The 20,563-nt window shown below is 41.0% G+C and overlaps 1 long non-coding RNA gene across 1 annotated transcript; it reads left to right on the plus strand.

Annotated features, from left to right (window-relative positions):
- Positions 1–329: 329 nt before the first annotated feature.
- LOC144689782 (uncharacterized) lies at positions 330–19,535 on the plus strand. Its single transcript, XR_013578707.1, has 2 exons — positions 330–1,697; positions 16,632–19,535. It is a non-coding gene; the product is annotated as an uncharacterized LOC144689782 (long non-coding RNA).
- Positions 19,536–20,563: the final 1,028 nt, after the last annotated feature.

Genomic DNA, 20,563 nt, shown 5'->3' on the forward strand with positions numbered 1-20,563 from the left:
GCTGGCCGCACGTTTCGAGCTGATGTGACCAGGGCCACAGCCGCTCCTGACAAACTGGCTACAATTGGGCGCATTAAAGGCGGTGCCCCACCTTCTCCAACTCCTTCATCGCTTGAACGTGCTTCCCCTCCACCTCTCTCTCTCTCTCTCTCTTTCTTTAACGACTGTCGTCGAGGCGATCGCCGATTATTATTATTTTTTTTTCGTTGCATTGAATGACGTAAATTTTAAGTCTCCTATTTTGGAAAAACTCTTTTTTGAACTGAAAGGAAGATCGAGAAGCTTCAAAGAATAACCCCCTTCTCCCTGGGACACTCCCCACGCCCCCCAGCTATTAACATTTTACCAGACAAGTCGGGATTTTAAAGGTTTCTCACCCATGTCAGTCAGAAGGGGTTTAAATACTTAAATATACCAACTTGCTTTTCACCCCCACCCACCCACCCACCCACCCAAATCATCCCATCCAGACCATGTATAAAAATCATTTGTGGATGTGGAAGTTATACATTTAACTGGGAGTCAAACTCCGTTCACTTTACACCGTTTCTGCCACGTTTTCCTGAGCAGTATTTCGACTTTTCCCATGAGGTTGTTTAAATGCCACGTTGGATTCCCCTCCTCCCCTCCTCAAACAAAAAAGCAACCATCAGTAAGAAGATGCCAGTCCTTCCCCACGGGTAGGATCGAATTTAAACACGGACATAGCTGACTTTCCACAAGCAGTTTTTCTCTCCTAAACCCCCCCCCCCCCCCCTCAATAAGAATAACGTTTTTGGACTTTGGATTTGACTGGTGGAGCTGCAAATATAATTAAACACCAGGTTCCCCCGAGCAGCACGGAGCGCCCTCGTGTGCAACATCTCAAATATGGCAGTGAAGCCCAAAGACGCCACAAAGGTCATTAACCCCCTCACTGCACTGGCACAACGCAGAAAATACAAATGGTCATGTTAACCATTTTTAAAACTTATTAAAGTAGCCCCGCCTTGGTTGTATGTATTCTGGCTCGCCTAGTCAGTAACAATATCCGAATGGGCATTCATTGCTAAAAGCAAAATAAGTCTTAATCAGACTCTTGTATCCAGTTTACAAGCAACTTGTGTTCATGCCAGATGTCACATTTCTCAAGTGAACAACATTTTAGTGTGATTAGTGCCTTCTTAAGGAATTATTTGTGCGTGGTGGGTATAAACGTGCCACTGTTGCAGAATTAATGGACATTACACTGTCTGGCAGTTAATTATTTCACACAGAGCCCCAAATGAGTGGCAATATTTAGTCACCAGATATTTTTAGTGTCTGACTGTAATAAAATGCAGTCTCCCCAGAGCTCTATCATTGGCACAGTGATACTCTTATTGTGATTAGCAGTGGTTGAGGAAAATGGTGACTTGTAAGGTTTTGTCTAGCAATCAGGCTGCAGGAGCGACTAAACCTGACATAAAACAATTCACTCTTCAATTTTTATATGAACATTTTGACCATGCTATGACAATGGGGTTGTCCTAATGGTTTGGCTGAGATTCAGCTTTTCTATTGGAGCATGGTATGTCGTGACCTTAAGGGATAAGAACCATAGTGATAATTACCAGAATAGGGCTGGAAATCCTCTCTTTTAAAAAAATCTCTCAAAGAGATAGTATAAACGCTAAGGACTAGGAATTCGGGAACATTACACAGTACATTTCAGTGAGGCAAGAAATCCAATACAATGTTTGAAAATGCAGCTTGCTGACTGGCTGAACGCTGCATGTTTAACCAAGAATATCTCAAGACAGCCTAACACGAAATGGTGTCAACTGATCACTGCTTCAAGAATTAGAATGTTAAATGGTATCTGTATTTGATTGGACACTGTCTCTATGGAAATGGTAAGTTTAGAGTTTTGGGGAGACTGGAGGATCAGAAAACTTATCAACATACTGGCATAGGGGTTATTTAATGAGGTATCTATCTATCAGCAACTGTACTTCAAACTAATTCACAGTATCTGAATGCTTGGAAATGTTTGAAAGGATGTGACAAGGCAATATATGTATTTTTCTGATTTCGATGGTGATGATAGATTAACCTTTTCCAATTCTTCCCTTACATTTGCATTGTTATGCTTCTTTAACACATGAACATTGCCATGCAAGTAATCTTTGGTCTATCTTTCCCCAATCTCCACTTGTATTTTGATGGAAACATATTAGAAGTCCCACACTTGGTATGAGAAGTGTTGCTTGTAAATTGTATTTAACTGGAGACCACCTGCCTACTATGCAGTCCATTTAACTTGGACATAATGCAAGCCCTTTTAAAATGTTCAGGAATAAAATGTAATATATATATATCCATAAAATCTTAAATACATCACAGTTGTGTTATTTGGGTTTGTATTGTGTCACAGGGCCTCTTTATAAACAAAGTCTTTCTGCTCATGATTGATTATGCATTTGTATTTCCACATTATAAACATGTGAAATAAATCAAACTTTTGCAAAACGCATATAACCCTACATTGGTTTTGGGTCTTTAGGCTCAATTTTAGGTACACTGCATATGTAAACTTAACTTGAAAATGTGTATTATACTGTGTAGCTCCCTAATGCATTTTAACCAGTCCCAATTATGTATTGCTTTTTCACTTATTATAGTTTGCTAAATATAAAAAAAAACTCAGATTAGGCTTTATAATTTGACTTCCTTTGTCTATGCAGTTTTTTTTGCAACATTGAAAATTATTCAGGGTTCAGCATCAGAAAAAAAATTCACATCTGGCCTTTATTATTGAGAAAAATATCTGCTGCCATCAGCACACAAGTTGTAATTTAACTTGCCTATGAATTATACAAATTTAGCATTACCCTTCCTGATATCTTTGGATACAAGTGGAATTTATAAAAATCTATGGCATACTTTAGCATCAGGCAAGTAACCGTGATGTTAATATATATATAATTTGGATTGCAAAAACAGAAAATATGTAATCCAAAGTATTAGTAGCTTAACTCTGTTTGCAGTTATCTTGGAGACACATGGGAAATCAATAATAAATGTAATTTAAAACATGCTTAAGACAGTTCTAAGTTATCGAGTAATTTAGGTTTACTTCTGGATGATGACTCAAGACTGCCACCCATCCTCCTCCTGGGTTACTGCACTCAACTTTTAATGTAGCCCAGAAAATAATTTAAAAGTATGCACAGTATGCTTTGATCCAATGACTTTCTGTTTATTGAGCAAATAACTGAGTAGAATGGATTTGATGATCCATGGTGAGTTAACTAATCTTAGCAGGCAGAGGTAGGGGCGCTACAATTGTGCTCAATGTCTCTGGATGAGAGAATTGGGAAGTCAGCCAGGATTGTGACTCCTGATTGCTGTGCAACAGCTCCTCATGGAAGTCCAAGTGTGTGACTTGATTTGATGTCCCTGTGGTCAAATAGCCTGCTAGTGCTCAGCTTCAAGGCTCACTTAAGAATAATGGCAGACCTAGAGTGAGGCACTGAAAGATACCCAGTGGACAAAAAAAAAAGACACACCTGAGTCAGAAAAACAGAGCAGAAGAAGGAGGCCTGAGGTTAGAAAAGTATACAAAGGGTGGAGTTACCCCATGGAGAGGTTTGTAAAAAAAGAACGAGGAATTTGAAATCAATGAGATGGGAAATAAGCGGAAAGCTTATAAGGAAAAGGGTGTAAGGTGTATAAGTAGGCTTCTGGTGAATTGGAGCAATATAGACTGAAGCTCAGGAAGCCTAATCTGACTTTTCTGTTACATGTAGGGGTCTTTAAAAAAAACAAGAAGTCATTTTGTCAGAAGTGAAGCAATTAGTTTGCTTGGTCACCAGCATGATAAAAAGTTCCAAAACACTTTGTAATCTATAGAAAAGTTTGAGAGTCATAAAAATTTTACACATAAAACAGAAAGTGCTGGAAATACTCAGCAGGTCTGGCAGCACCTGGGACGAGAGAAAGAGAATTAACATTTCAAGTTGAATATAACTCTTCATCAGAACAGAAGAAGTGTGTTCTGATGAAGAATCCCATTCAACTTGAAATGTTAATTCTGTTTCTCTCCCCACAGATGCTGCCAGACCTGCTGAGTATTTCCAGCACTTCGTTTTTATTTCAGATTTCCAGCATCTGCAATATTGTGCTTTTATATTAAAAAATTACATGATTTGTGATCAGTGTGACTATAACTAAAATGATAAGTATGCTAAGATGTCCAATCATTTCCATAAAAACTAATTATTTTCTTCTGCTCCAAAATGTTCTTCTCTCTTTCTGAAGGTGCTGACTCTTGCTGAGGGAGGTCTACTTTCACATGCCTTCCTGCACCTACCATGAAGATGGAGTTGGGGAGGGTGGGGGTGGGCGTCTTGAGGGACGGGGATGGGGAAAGAGTTCAGCCTTACCCTAATCTGAAATCAGGAACCACTGAATCAGGAGCAGCAAGTCTGACTGATCTCCCCCCTTCCATTGCCCAATGACAAAACTATAGTGTGTCCACTGTCACCCCAAATGAGATTAGTTAACTCAGTACTGACCAGGGATCAAAGTCGTTATGAATTCTAGGAGTCAGCACCAAAGTGGAAAATGCATTTATCAAATATGCTAAGGGGGAAGTAAACATATATAGTTTTAATGTTGTCCCTGGAATCTTTAAATTTCATTAATAACCAAAAAATGAGCTAGTCCCCTATTCCTTAAACCCCTGTCACCGTCCTGCATCCATATCCACTGGGAATGACATGAGTTGGCTCTCTTTCTGAGGACTGGCATGTTAGAGATTGATTGTTATTCTGTCAGATGGAACTCATTCCTCCAACTTTTCTAGTCTAGTGCATCAAGGCACCAAACAAGTCAGTACAAGGGCTACTACAAATGTGGACTCCCGATTTCTTCATACTGACACTTTTGTGTGAGCATCAATAACAATTCATTGCTTGAATCTGATCTGCCAAGAAAGTACAAACATCATATGAAGAATTGTAGCTTTAAAACTTGTAGTTGCTCTAAAATCAATAAATGTGACTCATTCAGGATGTACATTCAGTAATCCATCCCTGCAAATTATGACCAAGCTTAATACATTGCAGAGTTTACTTTTGACATGTAGACAGAGTGCCACCATCTGGAGAGATACTGGTATTACATCAAGGACTTTTTAAAAATAAAATCACGTATTTATAATTCCCTTTTCACCATTGAGTGCTTGTACCTATGATTTCTCTAACAAATGAGCGACAATCAACTAATACAATAATTTTATTGTGAGTTAAAAAGGAACCACCTTCAAACCACAATAAATAGGAATACCCCCTACACAGTTAGAAGTGTTCCAAATTCCAAGATGTAACTGAATAGTTGAAATTCCCTAAAGCTTACTTTGGGAATTTGAACATATACTTTTAATATTTACATAATTATTCACATTTATCCAAAATGTACATCTGATTCCATGCTATTTTTATCTGCTTCACATTGGCTAATATATCCTGACTGAGTTGTGTTGAGACTTAGATGTTTAGAACATTCAGGAAGGGTCATGCACATTCATTTATGTTCTTCACTGCAAATCTTATACCCCTTGTGCACACACACACTAAACCAGGTTTCTATCATTGCACAAAGTAGAATTTACATTTTCACACATCCCATACAACATAAAGTGTCTTAGACTCATCTCTCTGGCGCTACTCACTACTCCCTGAATGCAGAGAAAGCAGGCAGCCTGTTTCTAACCATTCTCAGTCTGTACGGTTGTGATCTGGAGCTGCCTGCTCTCTGATTTTAGCCAGGCCGCCCAGAAGTAATTGGCCTTTGCTTTGCATCTCATGCATGCATCATGCAACATTACATGAGACGGCTATTTGTACCCGGTACTCACTAGCGAAAATTAATTTAGAACAAAAATTGGGCACAGTTTCCTTATGATATTTGTTTTCTCTTAAGTTGAGTGCCGTTGAGTGTGGCAATACCCTTTGTGTTATAATAAATGGGAAGTACTCACCACTTTGTGTCCATTTACTGAATAAACATAGGTCAGAAGCAGAAGGTTAAATAGAATACAGAGTCCAATATAAAACCATAGAGAGACCTGTGGTTTCATGCTGTCTGTGCTGGTTGTTTGCTAAAGAAATTGAAACCTAATGTCCTGTTCTCAGAATCTCTCCTCATAACCTTGTAACCTTTTTCTTCTTCAACAATCTATTAAGTTATTCCTTAAACAATGCAATGATCTCTGTTTCAACCACTCCTAGTCTCGCTACACTTCTTTAGTGATCTTTTGAAATTAATTTCATCAACTCCCCAACAGAGGAAGTGGTTTTATTTTATCAAAATACTTTATGGCTCAATAAAAATCTCAATATTTCTCATCTTAGCCTTCAGCTCTCCCAGTGGAAATCAGATGTCTTTCAACACAGGCATCATTCTGGTGAATCTGCTTTAGACCCACGCTATGGTTTTTAAAAAAATTCGTTCATATGGGCATCACTGGCTAGGCCAGCACTTATTGACCAAACCTAATTGCCCTTGTTCAGAGGGCATTTAAGAGTCAACCACATTGTTGTGAGTCTGGAGTCGCCAGACCAGGTCAGGTAAGGACAGCAGATTTCCTTCTCGAGCCAACTGGGTTTTTACAACAATCGGCAATGGTTTCATGGTCATCATTAGACTTTTACTTCCAGATTTTTATTGAATTCAAATTCCACCAGCTGCCATGGTGGGATTCGAACCTGTGTCCCCAAAGCATTGCCCTGGGTCTCTGGAATACTAGTCCAGTGACCAAAACCTCCTCCACCACCTCCCCATTAATGGGATGACCAAAACTACATACAGTACTCATACAGTACTGGCCTAACCAGTGCTTTCTTTAAATAAATTTATAATTAATTTCATTGACCTTTTTAATAGCTTTAACTACCATGCTTGCTTCTCAAGCTCTGTTTCTGTTCATCCACATGTTTCAGTATCTTCCAGTTATGCCTATGATCCCATTCCTTTTTTGCTTCCGAAGTGTGTCAGCTCAGATGATCCACATTAAATTGCATCTGCCACTGATCTGCCCTTAAGTCTTTCCTTAAGTCTTTGACAGTCCACCCCACTGTTTGCCAAATTTCCTACTCTTGCTCAGCAGCAAACTTCAAGGTTATGTCCCCTATGCTGAAGTCCAAATTGTCTACATTGAGAAGAAAAATGGACTCAGGACTGACCCTGGGGTACACTGCATCAAACCATGGTCATTTGGAGCGTGTACTCCAACTCTTTGCTTGCTGTCTATTAAGCAACTTTTTATCTACATTTCTATATTTCCTCTTGTATTATGCAAGCAGTGGAAAGAATATTTTTAAGTTCTACACAATGTACAGAGCATGGTGGATAAATCGGTTCCGGAGAATCCCCCCTGTTCGAATGTAAGGCGGTCATTGCCAGATTTCATGGAAGATCAAGGAAAGATTTTCATCAATAGTTTGGAAAAGAAGGCAGCTCCTGGTATCTAAAGTGTAACTATAGAGTTGTTGCCACCGTGTGGGGAACTTACAGTGGAAGCGATGCAAGGGTTATTTAACAACATTTGGGAAGAAGCCCAAGTACCTGGAGACTGAGGAGAAAATTATAATAACAATCTTCGAAAAAGAAAAGTGAATACAGCAATCACAGAGGCATCAGCTTACAGAGTATACCTGGAGAAGTATCTATTATGACACTGCAGAGGAGAATGAGAAGATATGCGGGTATTGCTGCATGAAGAACAAGCTGGTTTTAGATCAGGATGAAGAATGATGGATCAATTGTCTGCAATAAGACAGATTTTGGAGTAATTTATGGGACACAACTTCATAGGCTGGAATCTTCTGCTCTTGCTGGTGGTGAACTTGGAGGTGGGACGGGCATTTACTTAGGCAGGGTGGTGGCATACCTGAAACCTGCCACCTTACAGCCTCCACCAAAATTGAGTTCTGGGCAAGAAGGCACATGGTTGACCTTCCCACCCTGCTGCCTATTGAGGCCCTTAAGTGGCCAATTAATGACCACTTAAGGGCCTCATCCCACCGCTGTTGTGATTAACCTAGCCGCAAGCTGGCCTGTCACCATATGGTGTACACGACAGGTGAACCTGTGTAGGCTGCTTGTCACCTGGGGGGGCCCTCGATCAAAGGCAATCAGTGCCTGATCAAGGGACTGGATATTGGGAAGGGGGGCCCACTGACAGCCACCTCCCTGCCCTTGCTTCCAGAACCCCATGTCCCCCTCTCCATGTGACCCCTCCCCCTGTGAAACCACCCCTAACCCCATATTACTTACCTGGGTCCTCAGCAATCCTGGGACTTTGGGGAGCTGTCCTTCCAGCAGCAGCCACCACCTCCCCTGTGGCGCTGCTGAGCACAAGTTCTGCCAGCCTCTGATTGGCCGGCAGCTCTCAATAGGCAGGACTTGCGCCCTGGGTCTTGATTCCAGGGGAAGGCCTCCTGTTGGCTTCATCACTGCCTGATTGATGTGTGATTCGGCGGGCCTTCCTGAAAAGTACCACCGCGGGTCTCTCACTGGCTCTCCAGCTGGCAGGAGAGACCCCACAACAAGTTTCCACATCTGGATTTTAAGCTAGCCTTTGATGGTGTATGATAAGAGAGATATGCCATGCCTTGTCTTGCGGATGTATGGTATTCCCAAAAAAATGTGTCAGACTGATGGAAAACATCTATAAATCCCTGAGTGCAGTTAGGGTGAATAGCAAACTGATAGGATGGTTTCAATCAACAACTGGGTGAGACACAAATACACACCATCCCCTAATTTATTTAATCTAGTACTAGAAGCAAGAATGGATCATGCATTAAAAGATGATATTGGAGGAGCTTCCTTACGTGGCAAAATTTTAAACAAATGCAGATTTGCTGATAACACTGACCTTATAGCAACATCTAAAACAGATCTGCAGAGACTAATTGATGAGGTGTACATGGAGATTAGAAAATTTGGATTACAGATCACATAAAAGATCACGTTGTTTGGGAAATATCTGGAAGTTGTACGCAGTATAGTTGGAGGGGGTGCTGAACAGGTCTGTATATCTTGGTGGGTTAGCGTCAGAGAATCGGAGTCGTGAGATGTTAAAAGAAGGATTGGATTTGCTTCTGCCACTTTTGAAGGATTAAACAGGATGTGGAAGGCTGAAACAGTTTTGATAAAAATGAAGAGATTATGAGGTGATAGTTATTTCTATATTATTATATGGCTCTGAGTGCAGGAGCATGAGGAAAATTGACAAGCGAAAGATATTAACAGCAGAGATGGATGATTGAGACGAATACTAGGAGTATCCAGGGTGTAAGGAATCAAAAGTTGTATAATAAGAACATGACAAGAAACAACAGTGATACTACACAAGATGCAAGAAAGATGACAGATGGTTTAAAAAAAAGGCTTTCATTTATATAGCGCTTTTCATGACCACTGGACATCTCAAAACATTTCACAGCCAATGAAGTATTTTTGAAGTGTAGTCACTGTTATATGTAGGGATATGTAGCATCCAACTTGCAGAAAGTCAGGTCTCACAGATAAATTACCAGGGGAGAGAATTTTCTCCCCGTCGGGCAGGCATGGAGCCGATCACTGCCCACAATCGGCTGCACGCTGCCATTTTACGCGGGTGGGCCAATTAAGCCGGCCAGTAACGCTCAGCGCTACCTGTGCGGGCGGGGGGAGGAGGGAGAGCCGGGGCCTGCGCTCTCTCTGCCTCAGGGAGATTGAATGGATTCTAGAACTTTTCAATAAATAAAGTAAAAATATATTTAAACATGTCCCCTCGTGTGACAGTGTCACATGAGCTGGAAAGTATGTGAAGTGTGGAAAATTTATTTATTTATTTATTTCATAAAACCTTCAGGAAACCTCATCCCACCCGTGGATGAAGTTCCCTGAAAAACGTAAAGGCCGCTTAGGGTTGGACGGGCAGCATTCTAAGCTAGTTTAACTACTTTTTAAATGGCCACAATAAGCTGTTGACGGTCCGGCGGACGTGTAGCCGCCTCTGGGGCACGCCCACCGAACAAAATGTCAAAATGACGCGCGATGAAGTCAGGATGCACGCCCGACGTCATCGCGCATCATTTTACGCGTCGATGTGTTGAGCCCGCCCCTGCTCGCCAACGGCAATATTCTGCCCCATGGTTTGACATGTCACTGAAACATGACCAGCAACCTATCAAGACCCTGTGGATAAAGACAGTGCATCAAGGTCCCCACATCAAACACAGTCACGTGCTGGCTTCTACCAGGGTCCATTTGTCAAGTCCTGTGGCGATGGAGAATTGGCGACAGGGAGAGGGCTGTGAACCTGGGAGTCTCTAGTCAAGACCTGCACACAGGCAACTAATGCTTGAAGGTCATTGGTCACCTGTCTTGGGTCAGAGGTGTCTTTGGGTAGCAGCCTTTCTGACTGAGCAGTCCTCTTTAGGATACCCTCTGCTCACTCCAAATAAGGAGAGAGAAAAGGTGCCTTAAAAATAGGCTGCCCCACTTTCTTCTGGCTGAGGTACCACACCCTGAGTGATCACCACCTTCGTGGTCAAAGAAAGAAAACTTTAAATTTTGCAACTTGGAATGTTAGAACTCTCATGGATAATCTCAAGAGTGACCATCCAGAAAGAAGAACTGCAATCGTATCACATGAGCCACCAAGACTCCAAATTGACATCACTACCCTCAGTGAGACCCGCCTTCCTGGGGAGGGGCAGCTGAAGTAACAAGAAGGGTGATACACCTTCTACTGGAAAGCTAACACTGCCAGCAGTGACTTGTCATGAAACTAACATTTTTTCATTATATTATTGTGGTTTATTGTAAAGTAGGTTTATGGGTGCAGGTGTGGATGGGTCTGCCTGTATGATTTAATTGAATTAGAGTCAGATAGAGTGCAGGCTTGAAATTATCAAAATAAGTTATATGAAAGTCATTTGAAATACTGAGTAAACATAAATAAGGTCCAAGCATGTAGGGTGTGAAAGAAATTTGCATTTTTAGATGTGAGGGGGTTGTTTGTGTTTCAAAGGGATGATAGGATATTTGCAACTAACAAGATTAGTAAAGTCAAGCAGTGTGTTTATTTTTTCCAAAGGTACTGACCATATTGGCAATATGAAAGATTTTGATATTATGGGAAAAATAAATTTCCAAAGACCTTTAGAACAGTGGAATTTACAGATTAAAGAGAGAGAAACATATATAAAGAGGAATGGAAGGCCATGTTGGGGGCCTTGTAAGATCTAAGAGGACCATTTAAAACAGCCTTGGGGAAGCCTCCAGCCATTTTAGCAGAAGTCCATTGTGTCCAGTAACCAAAGGTGGAGGAAAGCCTTGGGAATTCCACTGTCAAGTGGATGCTGTGGTAAACTTGCTGGCTTGTTTTTTGAAACATTTAAAATCTATTTTGGACTGTTGCCTCTAAGGAGGGGGTGGGGCGGGGTGGGGTGGGGTGGGGTGGTGTACTTGAGAGTCAGGTTAATTAGGAATTTTGGGATTTGTAACAGTATTGAGTAACTGTAATCTTATGCATGTGCTTGAAATCTTTTCTTTTGTTAATAAATGTTTTAATTTGGTTTTTAGAATCTCTAAAGGTGTTAGTGGAGTCATTACTTCTGAATTCAGTGCGCAGGTCTTCTTGTAATAAATACAAATTGCAAAACCATAGTGATAACGTGACCAAGTTTCCCTTGTGGATTTGGTTCACCTGACACACATCATCTGCAACGTCATAACAAAACTGGGTGCTCTTTGCGGGATATTTGAAATTCCTTGATTGGTTTGGAGTTGGTGAATCTTAAGGCTACGAGTACTAGAAGAACATTGAACTCAGGAATTGGTGTGAAGGATTTTAACATGGTGAGACTGCAAAAATGGTTTTACCCACAGCTAAAACTTTTCCCAGAGCAGAAGATATAACTCTGATTGGTTTACAAAAAGTATCTAAGGGTAAGTTAGCAGAATTGGCAGATATGTTGCGGTTGAGGTTAACTGTAGGGGCAAAGAAAGCAGACATAATTGGAGTCATAGCACTGCATTTGAAATTGAAAGGGATACATGAAACTAGTGAGTCACAGCTGGAGGTGGTGAGACTTCGGTTACAAATGAAGAAGATTGAACATAAACAAGCAATGGAAATGAAAAAAAAAAACTGGAATTAGAGACAAAGGAAAGGGAAAGAGAAAGGGCATTTCAAAGGGAGCAAGCGGAAAGGCAGGAGAGAGAAAGAAAACAGGAAAGGGAATTGGCACTGGAGAAAATAGCAAGGGAGGAAAGAGAGGAGGAGAGGGGGAGAGGTTGGTAGGTAGAGCTCATGGGGTTTATGTTTTACTTTTGGAAGAAGTATCGCTGGATTGTGATGCAGTAAAAAAGGCTATTTTGAGTGCATGTGAGTTGATTCCTGAGGTGTACAGGCAGAAATTTAGGAATATAAGGAAACAGCCTGGTCAAACTTATATTGAGTTTGAGAGAGTAAAACAAAGTAATTTTGACCAGTAGAGGTCAAAGGTAGAGACAACATGTGCAGCTCTTAGAGAAATCATTCTTTTGGAAGAATGTAAAGATTCAATTCCTTCAGTAGTGAGAACTCATGTGGAAGAACAGAGGGTTAAAATGGCAAGGCAAGCAGCAGAGAAAGCTGATGATTGTGTTAGTTCATATATCTAAACCTTTTTGTTGTCACCCTTTTAAATCCGAGAAGGATAGTTAATGGGAAGATGAAAGGAAGGTAGGTAGTTAGGGAAGAGAAGGAGCAATTGGAAATTCTCACGAAGTATTTCTCAGACCAAAAAGGAAGGTGCTAAGGGTAGAAGTGACACCGGAAAACTAAGGTGTTTTCATTGTAATGAGGTGGGCACACAAGGTCAATATGTTGCTGGTTACAGGGAAAATCTGTTACAGTAGTGGGAATGCAGAAAAGTTCTGGAAATAAAAGTACTGTAGGTTCTGAGATCCAGACACAGGAAAAAAACAGTGGTTTGTGTACAGGTGAAGCAGGAAGAATCAGTGATAGGTAAAGAAGTGGGAATGTGTTCACAATTTACCCAAGGGATTTCTGAAGGGCAGGTTTCAGAAATGTTTAAAGATTTTGTATGTGAAGGGAAAGTCTTTCCATGTGCACAGGGCAGAGCATGCAAATATATTAAAGCTTTAAGGGGATACAGAGGCTAGTCAATCCTTAATGTTATGGGTTGGTGATGTGTGTTGTTCAGAGGGAGTATTGCAGGAAAAAATGATAATATGTGGGATTTATGGAGATGCTAAACCTATTCCATTGTGGAAGGTAAATTTAAAGAGTAAATGCAAAACAGGTGAGGTGATTGTTCGAGAAGTGGAAAAAATTCCCATTGCAGGCATTCAATTTATTTTAGGTAATGACACAGCTGGGTCACAGATGTTGGTGATGCCTACTGTGGTTGAGCAGCCTGTATAGGTGTATTCAACAGAGGTGTGGCAGAAAGAACATGCTGGATTGTTTCCAGATTGTGTCGTAACAAGATCGTAAACTCAGAGTTTAAATCAGGAAGAGGACGAATTTAAAAGGCAGGGAAAAGCTGCTGATATTCAATTAGCTGATACTATCTTTGATAAGATTGTTCAGGGAGAGAGAATGGAGGAATGAAGATGAAGTGTTTAGCTCAAGGAAATTGGTAGAGTTACAGCAGAAGGATCCTTGAATAAAGCAGTTATATCAGACAGCTTACTCAGAAACAGAGGCAGAATGTATTCAGAATGTTATTACCTTAAAGGTAATGTGCTAATGAGGAAATGGAGACCATCTCATGTTTCAGCAGATGAAAAATGGATGGTAGCGCATCAGATAGTTATACCATCTGGATACAGAAATGAGATATTGACAGTAGCTCATGACATTCCAAATAGGGGGACATTTAGGAATTAGGAAGACTCAGATGAAAATACAAAAACATTTCTATTGACCTGGATTGCATAAGGATGTTGTCACATTCTGTAGAACACATCACACATGTCAAGTGACAGGGAAACCTCAAGCAGTGATTCAACCAGCAACTTTAATTCCGATTCTAGCATTTGAGGAACCTTTTATTAGAATCCTGTTTAATTGTGTAGGGCCCCTCCCTAAGACTAAAAGTGGAAATCAATACTTGCTGACAATAGTGGATGTGTCTACAAGGTTTCCGGAACAATACCGTTGTGAAATATTGCAGCAAATTGTGAAAGAGTTGACTAAATGATTTACAAGATATGGATTGCCAGAAGAAATACAATCGGATCAGGGTTCAAATTTCAAGTCACAGCTGTTTAAGGAAGTAATGAACAGCTTGGGGATAAAGCAGCTTAAGTCAACCGCTTACCATCCTGAATCACAAGGTGCTTTAGAGAGATGCCATCAAACTTTAAAAATCATAAGGGCTTATAGTCAAGACTACCCACAGGATTGGGATGGGGAATTCCATTCTTGTTATTTGCTATTAGGGATGCTCCTAATGTACCAACTGGATTTAGTCCTTTTGAATTAGTCTATGGTCATGAGGTAAGGGGACCACTAAAGTTGATTCAGCAGAAATTAGTGGATCAAAATTCAGATTTTGTGACAAACTTCAGAGAAAAATTGAACAGAGTATGTGAGTTAGCTAAGGAACATTTAAAGATATCATAGTGAGCAATGAAGATGAAAGCAGTTAAGAGAGCCACAGCTCGTAATTTTGTTGCTGGGGGTAGTGTGTTAGTTTTATTATCAGTATCGGGTGAGCCATTAAAGGCAAGGTTTAGTTGGCCTTACAGGGTTGAAAAAGTAACTGAGTGAAATAAATTATTTAATAAATACTTCAGATAGAAGAAGCAAAGGGTATGTCATGTAAATATGCTTAAAAAATACTTTGACAGGGAAGGTGACCAAAAGGAGGTATTAGTGGGGGTAGATAAGGAGAAAGAGATAGAAATGAAAGATTCTGAAATTGATTTTCCTCTAGTCAAATTGGATAATGAGGGGGTACTTAAAAATTTTAATATAATATTGAGTTACTTTGACAAGTGTCAAAGTGATTTGGAGAAGCTATTGCAGTCACACAAAGCTACGTGTAGGAATAAGATAGGGAGGACAAATTTAGCTACACATGATATAAATGTGGGTGATTCCGTTTCAATAAGGCAGCATCCTTATAGATTAAATCCAGCAAAATGATCACAAGTACAGAAAGAAATCGAATTCATGCTTCAAAATGGCATAATTGAGTCTAGGTGCAGTAACTGGAGTTTGCCAATTGTGATGGTACCGAAACCAGATGCAACACAATTATTGAAAGGATTATCAAAAGGTGAATGCAGTGAAAAAAGCGGATTCATATCCTACTGGTTGGAAGACTGCGTTGAGAAAATGGGACAATCAATCAAAGTTTATCACAAAGATTGACTTGCTGAGAGGATATTGACAAGTACAGTTATCGGAGAGGATAAAGGAGATATCAGCTGTTGTGACACCAGATGGACTATATCAATTTAAAGTTATACCGTTTGGTACAAAAAATTCACCAGCAACATTTCAAAGATTGACAAACAAAGTAATTGCAGGGCTGAGCAATTGTGCTGTTTATATTTGCGACTTGATAGTTTTCAGTCAAATGTGAGAAGAGCATTTACAACATCTGAAACAACTGTTCGATCGACTGCAAGAAGCTAATTTGGTGGTGAACTTGGCTAAGACTGAGGGCGGAATTTTCCGAGCCTGCTGGTGGTGGGCGTGATAGGTGGTGTGCGCGAAAAATATGGCAGGACCCACTTCATGATGGCATGAAGGCAGGTCAGGATCTCCTGCTCAGCCTGCCGATGGCAAGCCGCATTTCCCTCCATTGTTCGGCGGGGGACTCATTGTAATACGTTAACATATAATTAAAAGGCCAACCCACCAGGCTCTTGGAACCCCACCATATTGTCCGTTCACGTCGGCGGGAAAGCACGCCAATGTGTTTCACAACAGCACGCAGGCGACGTGCACTTGGCGGCCGTCACATTGGGAGAACTGAGGTGATTGAGCAGCAGCGTTCACCACAGCTCACCCGTTGTTTACAGGCCTCAGGGGTGCCGGGGGAGCGGGGCAAACTGATGCCCGGCCCCGCAGACGACCGCTGAGGGGTGGGGGTGTCTGGGGGCAAGTGCTGGCCATCCTCGGAGGCGACTGCTGAGGGGTGGAGGGGTGGCTGGGGGCGCAAGTGCCAGCCAGCCTCAGGGGTGAATGCTCATTGTATCCTGTGCACGGTCAATCAAGATAGGGGGTGGGGTAAGCGAGGGAATTGGCCACGCATTAGGGACATCTGTATAAACTGACCATGCCTCTGCAACTAAGACAGATCAGGCACAGCCACAGTGATACGATTGGGGTCAGGCTCTTAGCCTGCCCGCCCATGCAAGCAATGTGGAGGCACCAAAGAGCCACCAAGCGCTCCATACTTTACCCCACCCCAAACCCCCACCCTCCCGTCACAGACTTCGAGTCCACCACCACTTTATTGAACCACAGAGCAGTTGGACTGCACACATTGTACAATCTCCTCATCAACGCTGGCTATGTAGTAGTCACTGCTGGAGGTGCTCATGATAACCACGTCTCTCTCTCTCTCTTTTTGATGCTGCAGGAGGACCACGTCAGGATCATGGATCCTGGTGACCTAGCTGTATGCCTGATGGCCTACAAAGACTGTAGAAGATGGAGGAGAGAGTGACTGAGGCACCTGGCCGCGCAAAGGCAGGAACAGCAACCTCATGAAGAAAGGGCAGCAGGGGCTCCCGCACACACTGCCCAGGAGTAACAGCAAGCCATGGCTGGTCGGCACCTAGCGACACCCAGAGTCTCACATGGCTAGGGACCTGATGGACTCATTACTTCTGAATTCAGTGCACAGATCTTCTCGTAATAAATACAAATTGCAAAACCGTGGTGATACCGTGGCCAAGTTTCCCTTGTAGATTTGGTCCACCTGGCACACATTATCTGCCACATCACAACAGACCCTCCTCCCCACAGAGTTGGTTTTGCCATCCGGAATATGATCTTGGATGCACTACCAGAACTCCCCAATTGTATAAACGTAAGACTCATGATACTTCACCTACAACTGAGCTGTAACCAATATGCCACCGTCAACCATGGACTCCGTTGAAGATGTTAAAGTTCTATTCTGACATTGATGGAGTCCTCACTGCCATCCCAAAAGAGGAAAAGATTGTACTTCTGGGGGATTTCAGGGTTAGCTGTGACTCTGATGTCTGGAGTGGAAATAATGGGAAAAATGGGGTGAGAAAAGCCAATACAAATAGTGTCTTCCTGCTCATAAAGTGTGCTCAGCATGGCTTCATTATAACAAATACCCTCTTCTGCCAGAAGGAAAATTACAAAACCTCATGGAGGGATCCTAGATGAAAGAACTGACACTTCTTGGATTATATCATTGTTGGAGTCAAATATCTAAGTGATGTTTGGGGTACTGATGCCTGCTAGAAGGATCATTGACTTGTTCAATCGGCGATGAACATCCACCCAGCAAGACCCAAATGTTGAAGAGGAAGAAGATCAATGTCTCAGCCGCAAAGTAGCCCAACTGAAGAGTGGAGTTCCAAGTGCAGCTTATGACCAATCTGGAAAATCTTCACTCATCCAACTCAATTTCAGAACAGTGGGATCAAATAAAGTCAACTCTACTAGACTCCTGTGTCCACACCATTGAGTTCAAACATCGTTGTCCCAAAGGCTGGTTCGACAAAAATAATGCTTAACCATGTTCACTCATGAAACAAAAGTGAGCAGTCTGCATTGCCTGGCAAAACAGCCCAATGTCACAAATCAACATTCCAACGGCTCAAAGCTAACACCCAAAGACAAATCTGGAAAATAAAGGATGTGTGGTGGGAAGAGAAAACCTGAGAGATCCAACAATATGCTGATCATCATGACATGTGAAGCTTTTTTGAAGCCACCAGGGCCATGTCTAGACCAAGGTCAAATGGACAAAATCCCCTTTGCTCATAAGATGGTGTTTCTCTTCTTAAGGATGACAATGTGATCCGTCAATGCTGGAAAGAACATTTTCAACAACCCTTCAACCATGAATTCTTAGTGACAGCTGATACTCTCCAGGCTGTCCCCCAACACCCTATGGTAGAATCCTTGGGTGAACCACTATTGATGGGAGAGCTGCAACAAGCAATCAAATGGAAGAAAAATAACTAAGCTTGCAGCCCCGATGGTAGTCCAGCTGAGGTCTTCAAAGCTGGTGAGCTTTTTGCTCACATCAAGAGTGCATGCACTCATTCTACGGATTTCAGAAGACCCTGACTTCAGGAATGCGACAGTCATAACTGGCTTCAAGAAGGGAGATAAGTCATGCTGTGGGAAGTATTGAGGTATTTCCCTCTTGTCCATAAGCTGGGACGAAACTGAAATGCATTCTCCTGAATCGCCTACTTCCAGTGGCTGAGGAAATCCTCCGAGACACAGTGTGGCTTTAGATTTTCCAGAGGAACCTCTGACATAATCTTTGTTGCCAGACAAATCCAATGAAAATGTTGAGAACAACACCAGAGCTCATCATTGCATTCATCGACCTGATGAAAGCATTTGACTCAGTAAATCATGAGGCTCTGTGGTTTGTGCTCCAGAGATTTGGATGTCCAAGAAACTTCATCACAATCCTACAACTGCGTCATTCACATTGTTAAACAGCTAGGGATATAAGCTCTATTCTTAATAAAAACTCATTAAAATTGTCATTTTGAAAACCGCTCATTTAGACACAAATATTTAATCATCAGAAATGCTGATAAGAAAGGAAAGTGAAATCTTTATTATGAGCTGGAATATATCAGTTATCACTGCCATTACCAAAACTCAGCTTTTTATCTTACTGCAACCGTCTAGGAGATCTAAAGTAGACGCCTTCAAAATCCAGACCGGGGTCAAGCAAGGCTGTGCGATAGCCCCCATATTATTTACTATGACTATTCCCCTCAAAGATCAACTGCCTTCTGGTGTCAGTATTAAATACTGCATAGGTGGAAAACTCTTTAGCCTCAGTCGCTTCCATTCCAAAACTAAACTGACCACCAGAGACATATATGATCTACAGTTTGCGGGTGACTGCAGTGTCATTGCCCGCTCTGCTACAGATTTGCAAGCTATACCTAATCTCTTCAATTCTGCACATAAGAGACTCAGCCAGTCCTTGAATTTTGCCAAAACAAAATTCAAGTATCAACCTATACCTGGTCAGTCAAATATTCCACCTCCCATGTATGTTGAAGGAGAGACTCTGGAATATGTTGAGCACTTCCCATACCTTGGCAGCCAACTCTCTTAAAAGGCCATCATCGACGAGGTGTTTGGACCAAATTTAAATGAAGTTTGACTGCTGTATCATTACAAATGTATGGCTACAATAATTGAAGATGAGAATCCCTCCTTTCCTTATGTATCTTTGATAAAAGAGTCAAATTACAAGATTTAAAAATAAAGCTTGATTCAACCAACTTCCTCAAAAATAAAACAGCAGTCCTAAAGATTCTTCATTTTGGGATTAGTTTTTAGATTTTTGCCCAGCAAATTATATTTTTTTGATCAAACTGATTTTTTAATCAAACCTGTTATTGTCCTGTTACCTGACCAAAATATGAGGATGATTAATCTAAAGTATCATTGATCAATTGTAATATTTTGGCTCGTTGATGTTGTGTTCTGCTAATCTGATCCTTTTCTCAAAGAACATGATGACTTATTCATAATGTATTTTTTTAAATCTTCTATAGGATCATTGAGTTAAAATGTGCAGATTTTCTCTTCCCTTTGAGAATGACGTTTGTCAAGAATCAAAGGGTAAGAGCACAACTCAAGATCTGATTCACTCACATTGTTAAACAGCTAGCAATATAAGGTCTATTAATGAAAACTCATTAAAATTGTCATTTTGAAAACCACTCGTTTAGACACAAATATTTAATCATCAGAAGTGTTGATAAGAAAGGAAACTGAAATCTTTATTGTGAGCTGGAATATATCAGTCAGCACAGCTATTACACAATTTAACGCTATTTTAACATTTAAACTGCAATTAGGTACAAAATATTATTCAGTGATTGAAATAAAGAATATATTACAAATGAGTCATCATGTTCTTAAAAAATAAAATCAAATTAGTAGGGCCCAACATGAGTTAAATAGATCATTATAACAAATTGCTGGTTCTTTTGTAGAATATTTAGCCTCTTTGGTTTTTAGCCTAATGCATCCATAGATATTGAAGACTATTTGGTGCTGAAGATTTAATGGATTATGTGATATAATTCAAGTGAACCAATGTGATTTCATGCAAAGTAACTTCCTAATCTCAGTCATGTTATTTAGAACAGATGCCACATTGATAGAGAAGGAAAGAACACTCTGGAAAATCTGGCACATTTTTAAACCATTGAAAGGATTGTTTTTTTCAGTTTTTCTTAATCAACAATAATTTGCAATTTTAAGCATCTTTAGTGTAAAAAAAATGACCTATGGCACCTCAAAGAGTCATTGGTAAAA

The sequence above is a fragment of the Cetorhinus maximus genome, chromosome 14 (genome assembly GCF_964194155.1).
Source record: "Cetorhinus maximus chromosome 14, sCetMax3.hap1.1, whole genome shotgun sequence".
In the NCBI taxonomy this organism is placed as follows: domain Eukaryota; kingdom Metazoa; phylum Chordata; class Chondrichthyes; order Lamniformes; family Cetorhinidae; genus Cetorhinus; species Cetorhinus maximus.